The sequence below is a fragment of the Diabrotica undecimpunctata genome, chromosome 1, assembly GCF_040954645.1.
Source record: "Diabrotica undecimpunctata isolate CICGRU chromosome 1, icDiaUnde3, whole genome shotgun sequence".
NCBI classification, from domain to species: Eukaryota; Metazoa; Arthropoda; class Insecta; order Coleoptera; family Chrysomelidae; genus Diabrotica; species Diabrotica undecimpunctata.
In genome coordinates this window covers 26,043,142-26,051,201 of record NC_092803.1, presented here as the reverse complement: position 1 = coordinate 26,051,201, position 8,060 = coordinate 26,043,142, and positions in this window count along the sequence as shown.

Here is an 8,060-nt window from a genome sequence, read left to right as displayed (position 1 = left end):
TTATTTCCATTCATTTATAATCTTGTACTTCTCAATAAGTGACTTAAATTACATTACTTTTAACTCCTAGAGTTATTAAAACTAGAAGGTTTTTAATATAAGCGTCTCTTTAACTTACAAATATAGCTTAGTCAAAAACTATTTTACTCTGACACGTTCACATACACAATTAGGAATAGATGGTTTTCAGGGATATTGGGAATTATCTGCAGAATAGATTCGAGATAAATGATTTTCACTGTGGACCTAAGTTTCAGTTTACGGTATAGACTGTGATAAAAATCCACAAGGAAAATAAATTCCTGCAGCTGGCTGTATACCATGTATCACAAAAAGAGGTTTAAATCTTTGTATGTAGGTATATTTAAAAAGCCCTTAGAAGGGCTACATAAAAAAAACAAACGTTTTCGGAATAATAATTCCATCATCAGGTTAAAAGCAGGTTAACATGCCTGAGCCACCAAAATATTAGGGTACAACCCTTTACAAAAATTAAAGTTACCAAAAAATGTACATGTTGTTGTTAAAAATGAATGATGTTTAATATTTTATTAGATTTAACTTCAGGCAACATATAACCATGCCTCACGTGAGTACCAGCGTCCGGAGGGCTCTTCAAACGGACTTCAGCTGGTAACTGAAGAGTTTTACCCTCCGTTTGAAGAGGTTTACCCTCCCTGCTCTTATTTGATAGTTTTTAGGCTATTTTTTAAAAATGGGTCTAATTGCCATAAAAATATATTAAAACACTTGGAGTGTATAAGTACTACTAAGTACTCGTTAAGGAGTGTTTTGGTAATAATGTAGCAGTTTTGGGTGCATGATAACTTTAACACTAACAGTGCTGTGATATTTGAGACCTACAAACAAAAATTCTTGTAGAACCCTAAATTTCGCACAGAACTTCATTTATCTTGAATTTATTCCCAACTTACTATTCTTTGAGAATAACATCCCCGCGTTGCTCTTAAAGGTACTCCATTTTAATCTAGCCTATTCTAACATCCAAATAGGGAACTAAAAAGAGTGGTTCAAACAAAATGGTTCAAGCAACATTCTTAGGATAAGTCGTACGAGAAGGGTTGGTGATTATTGTCTCTTCAACGGTAAAGACTGGTTGGTGAAAATTGACCACAAAGTATGAGTTTACAATACCCTGTTAGAGTTTTGTTGATGCTACAGAGGTATCTACAATAATGGTAAATTAGATTTGGTACTATATCAATGGTATAATTGTTGGTTTTAATATTTTTTTACTAATTGAATCAACATGCTTTGTGGCCAATGAATATAATAGGCAGTGGCTTTATTTGAATTTTCTGCATTTCTAATGTGATAATAATTGTAATTATGATCGCAAATAAATATATTCAATTTTTAAATTACCATTATAAAATTTTTTTAACACTGAATTACTTCTATAATTGTTTCTACAAATTATGACAATATGTATACTTTTTTCCTTGCGACATTTTTCCTTGAGAGTTCCAATTAAATCGAAACACGAAAAAGTACATAACTAGGTAAAAACTAAGACGAGAAAACTCATATGTGGATAAGATGATCACTTAATCAGTCACATCCACTCATGCAAATAAGTCTTCCTCCGTTAAGTCTATTTTCCTGTATTCTGAGTTGTTTTGTAACCAGTTGTCTGCTATTATTTCTATGTTGTTGGTTTATTTGATTACTGGTATGTTCCTTTTGTTTTGTAGTTTTTTTGTATATATTTACTAGATATATATATATATATATATATATATATATATATATATATATATATATATATATATAATATATATATATATATATATATATATATATATATATATATATATATATATATATATATATATATATATATATATAGACTCTGCAATTGTGACTCTGCTTAGCCCGTTGATTGTGTGACGCAATTGGCTCATACTTTGTACAAACTCGCTTTTCTGAAATTGCTTGTAGGCAAGGCAGTTATATTTGCATTTTGGCGAGCTTCGTGTTCGCATTGTCATAAAAATGTTTCTTGTGCAAACCTTTAAGTTGGTAGAGCTGTGCGCCATGTTTGGGTAATCGGTTTCTCCTGAGACCTTAATTCGAGCATCAGTACTGTTACTATCCTTCCAGGTTTCGAACTCCCTAAGACTATAGGTACATTTTCCCAGTTTTCTGGGAGCTTAGGTTGTAGAGTTGGCGTAGATCCAAAATATCAAAACGGTTAGTAAGTAATTCTTCCTATTCATCGAGCCAGCTTCATCACATCGAATGAGATGGTCATCTGAATCTTGTAGAGTATGTAAATGTTTAAATTTTTAGGCTTTTTCATAACCCTTAGGCTTAACTGTTACATTAAATTGTTTTAACAGATCATCTTCAATCTCTGTAATAAATATGGCACCGTATGAATGTCATATAATAGAGATAATTTCTTCTTTCATACATTGTATCTCTGGAAGATCAAGTGAATAGATCAAACAGAGCCGCAGGTTGCCCGAATGAAACAATATGGAGAAATAAAAATATCGGGAAAGAAATGAAAGGCACAATTTACAAAACAGTCATCAGACCAAGAATGACATACGCGGTAGAAACACGACCTGACACAGAAAGGACAAAAAGGATGTTAGAAATAGCAGAGATGAAAACATTTAGAAAAATTGATGGCAAGACATTATGGGACAGAGCTAGAAGTACAGATATACGACGTAGATGCAAGGTGGAGAACATCAAGAACTGGGTAAAAAGTAGAAGAGTAGAATGGAACGATCATATAAGCCGAATGACAACAAATATAGTAGTAAAGACGGCAAGAGACGGTTCCCCAATGGGAAGACGATCAGCAGAAAGACCACGAAAACAATGGAACGCCAAATTACTGAAGGCACATTAAAAAAAACACAGGGTCATGTCTACATAAGATTTGATATCTCATCGTATTTCGAATCTTGTTGATAATTTTGTTCATAATAAGGTTAAACACAATATGATTTAATGAGTCACCTTCACGAATGCTTCTCTCGGTAAGTATAGGTCAAATACTTAGTTTCAAATAGGTATTTGAACAGGTTCATTGTTCAACCTGGTTCTTAAAAATTTCATAAGATAGTTGAATGTCGTAAGAACCAGTCTAATAAACAAATTAGTACTGTTTGGTACTTACGCCGATTACATTTACATCAAGTTCTCCACAGCAGAGAAGGCGAAGGTAATATGTACAAAACGTAAGAGAGACTAATAGTATATAAACATACAAAAGACCAAAATAACACAGACAAGATCAAGAGGAAATACAAATCAAATTACAGTAGATAACGATGTTGAAGTAGAGAAGAGTTTCATAAACCTGTAGGTAAATTAAATACAGAGGAACGGAAAGAAATTTAAACAAGCTAATGAAACCCAATACAAGAAATAGATCCTATTTCTCGATGACTCACATATTCCACCGCATAGGGTCTTATACCAGAAATAAAATATTAGGATCTTAAAAACCAAATTAAACCAATAATATGTTATGTACGCAATTATTGTAGGCAAGAGAGATACTTTTAGGAATAATCAAAACGATCGAAAATATCTACCAAAACAACACAATAAAAGTAAAATTAGAAGAAGAACTAACTGACCCTGTTGAAGCTGGCAATGGGGTAAGACAGGGAGATTCCTAAGTCCTCTATTGTTCAAGCTGATTATGGATGAAATAATAAAAAAAGTAAGAACTAAAAAAGGATACCAAATGGGAGAAAAACAACTTATCTGCTATACAGACGACGCAATACTACTCTCTCAAAGTGAAGATGATTAACAACGATGCTGCACCAATTCAATATAATCGCCAGAAAATTTAACATGTTAATTTCCCCAAAAAAGACAAAATGCATGGCTACAACAGCAAATTTACTAAGATTTAAATTGGAGCTGGAAGGTCAGATAATAGGACAAGTAATGGAGTTTAAATATCTAGGCATCACATTATCTAGCCAGGAAAAGCTCGAAACAGAAGTGGAAGATCAAATGAATAGAGTAAACACATCCGCAGGTTGCCTGAATAAAACAATATGGAGAAATAAAAATATCGGGAAAGAAATGAAAGGCAGATATTACAAAACAGTCATCAGATCAATAATGACATACGCAACAGAGACACGGCCCGACACAGACCGGACAAAAAGGATATTAGAAACAACAAAGATAAAAACACTTAGAAAATTGATGGTAAAATACTAAGGGACAGAGCTAGAAGTACAGATATATGACATATATGCAAGGAGGAGAAGATCAAGGACTGGGTAAGAAATATAAGAGTAGAATGAATCGATCATATAAACCGAATGACAACAAAAAGAGTAGTAAAGACGACAAGAGAAGGTTCTATAACAGGAAGACAATCAGTAGGAAGACCACGAAAACGACCACAGAAAACGACAGAATGACCACAGTCATGTCTACATAAAAAGCAAAAGAATAAAAAGATTTAACTAGGCTCCAGATTTTTCGATGGGTTGACCTTGTAGTGAGAATTAATGACAATACACTGCCAAGAAGAGGTCTAGACAATATTCAATGCAGAAGGTCAAAAGGATCACGGGGAAAGATGGTAGAGCGAAGTAACAGCAGACGCACAGCAAATGATGGGCGAGAACTTAAAGGCGATGATTTGAATTGGAAAATGATTTATTTGGTTACTATTTTCCTTTGTATTCATTTGAAGTTTCTGTGCCCCCATTTCATGATTTTTCCAGTTACTCTACCCTCCAGCTTGCTTTCTCACTAAATAGCTTAACCTTCTTTGACTTCTTAGATAAGAGATGACGATGATTCAAGATTATTTGTTGATCAATATTAGTTAGCCTTTAGTGTTAATCCTAGCCAGAGAATATTTTTAATTGAAGAAAACAGAATTGAAAGGTAGAAGAGGAAGAAACATGATGACTGATGTATATTCTAGATAAAGTTTAGCAAACATATTGTTTTTTAATTTCCTCTCAAAATAACTAAATTTTTTATTTCAAAGCTACACTGTTTAAAAAAAATTAACAATTAAATTTTTATGGTGTTATACATATTGACCTATTTTTAACTTTTTAGAAGCATTCAAAACTCTTCTATTTCAAATAGTAATTATTAGTTGTAGTTAACAGTGACAATTGATGTCAAAATCACAATATAACACAACTATGCGAGACCCAAAACAAAATAGTATAAATGGCTTTAATTGTTTTGTAAAAGTACTTAAAATATCACAGGTGACATGTAGTTGAACTGAGATTGAATGTTGGAAAATTAAATCAAGATACAGGGATTGTGTTCCAATAAACATTGGAGTAATAAATATGCAGAACATGGTTATGGGACATTCTAAAATTAATGGACCTTCGCAGATTAGAGAAAAGTGACAATCCTATCAGGTACAAAGAAATACAAAAAGAAATCAGGTCTAAAATTAGAAAAGCGAAGGAAGAATGGTTAACGAGACAATGCAGGGATATAGAACAGTTTTAGACTAAACACGACTCATTTAATATGTACAAGCAAATCGGACAGACTGCAGGTCAATAGAAAAAGAGAAATAATGGTGTTCTTATGAATGAACAACACCAAATTTTAGTAGCATAGAAGAACAATAATTGCAAGAATGGAAAAGATATACTGAAGTTTTTTTGTAGATAATAGGAGTAACTTTCACATTTATGCCTATGACGGCACGGATATCACTAAGGCAGACCTTGTACAAACCATAGCTTGCATGAAAGATAGAAAGGCTTAGGGATAAGTGGGAGTACACATAGAGGTTTTGAAAACGCCTGGAGAAGATAGATCTGTCTCACTCTATTAAACTTGCTGAACTGAATATAAAAGAGCGCAATAATTTCTAAGTGTTGGCTTTAATCAACATTCTTGATGATACCTAAGAAGTCTAAGAGCCAGTACTGCATAGATCTAACCATGAGCCATGTACTAAAGTTGTTTCTTGCAAATTATTCACCCCAGAATGTATACTAGATGTGAAGAAACCATTGGCAAATCTCAGTTTAGTAAAAACCAAGAGTAGTTTCGGTACAAGAGAGGCATTATTTGGCATGTACTTATGTCGAGAAGTACTCACTGATGTATATGGCTGCTCTGTCGACTATGAGAAAGCATTTGAAACTGTTAAACAGGAGAAGGTAATTGTTATTTTTAATGACATAGGTCTGGGTGGAAGGGACATTCAGATATTAGCCGGTTTGTACTGGAATCAGAATGTGTGCTCTCTCCGCTTTTATTTAATTTATATGCAGAAAAGATTTTCGGAGAAGCTGTGAAAGACAGAGCAGAAAATATAATTGCCAACGGAGAAGTCATCAACAACTCAAAATATGCTGATGATTAAGTTTTACTAGCATTAGATAAAGATGTTTTACAGATACTTCTATCAGCGATAACAGACCAAAGTAAATCAATTAGGTGTGAAAGTTATTATAAAGAAAACCACATCAGTAAAAGCAAAAATAATGCTAAGAATCTCACTGATAAAAATGGGACTTAACACTAAAAAGTGTGATTTATCTCATGAAAACAAAATCAGAATAGAACAACCCTAAAAACATTATTTGTCACCTATATTATATATTATTTATAGAATTAACAAACAGCGTGCTAAAAATTCCCTTAAAAATGAGGTTACTACGTTGTTATGTCTTTAGCATTCTGCTATATGGAATGAAATCACGGACTCTTACTAAACCAATGTATAAAATAATTGACGCTTTCGAGATCTGGGTGTACAGCCGAATGTGGAGGATATCGTGGATGGACAGAGTAACGAAAGAAGCAGTTTTACAGCGTCTAAACTAAGAAAGAGAAGTTATGAGTACCATAAAAAGGGAAAAATTGTCAGCACCAAACACTATTTAGGCTCGCTGCGGACAAAGTAAAGATCATGCAGTGGTTGCCAACGTTCTTGAAAGACAAAGCACTTAAAGAAGAAGAGGACAAACCAAGAGAATTTACAATCATGGGAGATTTTTTATTGTAAAGAAGGACTGGGCTCTGAAAAATGTTCCTTCCAATAATGCATAATCAAAGAGAGGAAAATATAATACTTGACTCATGTGTTGAGAGATGAAAGATATGAATCACTCCAAATCATACTGGAAAGTAAAGTGCAGGGCAAAAGATCAGTTGGAAGACGCCATAACTTATGGCTGAAAGACCTGAGGAGATGGTTTGACTGTTCATCTACAGAAATTTTTCGTGAAGCAGATTCCAAAGCTAAAATTGCATTTGGATCACCAACATTCAAAAGAAGACTACGTATAATAATAATAAAAAGAAAAAATTTTCTAATTAATTGTCAGTAATTAAAGTATTTGGGATGAATAAACAGAGCAATAAGCGCCAAAAAATTGCTAGATTTCTCATTGTCCTCAAATTCTGCCTGCTAAACTGCTGTTAAGTCTGCCTCTAAAAATCAATCTGCTTTGAAAAATATTATAGAAAATAGTTTGAATGCACCAGTGTTAATTTCAGTAATTGTTCGAACCTAATTAATCAGCCCAGACTCATATGAATTATACTAAAACCAATATGCATCACAATTTTATTTTTCTGAATTAGAATTTATTTCACTATTATGAACTGAATGATACCATTAAGCTTATTTTATACTATGTGGTTTTGGCAGTTAATCAACAGTATCTAATACTTTTATCAAGTACAATAATTAAAAAGAAAAGTAAATGATGGTTCGGTTGCACATGTTAGTCCATTTCAAGGTTAACGAAATAAATATTATGCCTCTTATGTGACTAATTTGCAAGAGAATTATTTGTAAATATACAGGGTACAAAAGCTAAATTCGATAATTAATAAATGAGGGCATGTTCAAAAAACGTTTGGACACTTCGATGGGTATTTTTAGTTGCGCATATTTTGCAATAAAAATTTTTCATACAGTTTGTGTCGTGAGAGTTCCAACTGTATGTATTTTATAATAAATATCTAATGTTTCTCTGTTTTATTCTAATTTCCATTATAAATTAAAATCAAAAAGGTAGTTTTACTCGTAATAGAGCCTCGCC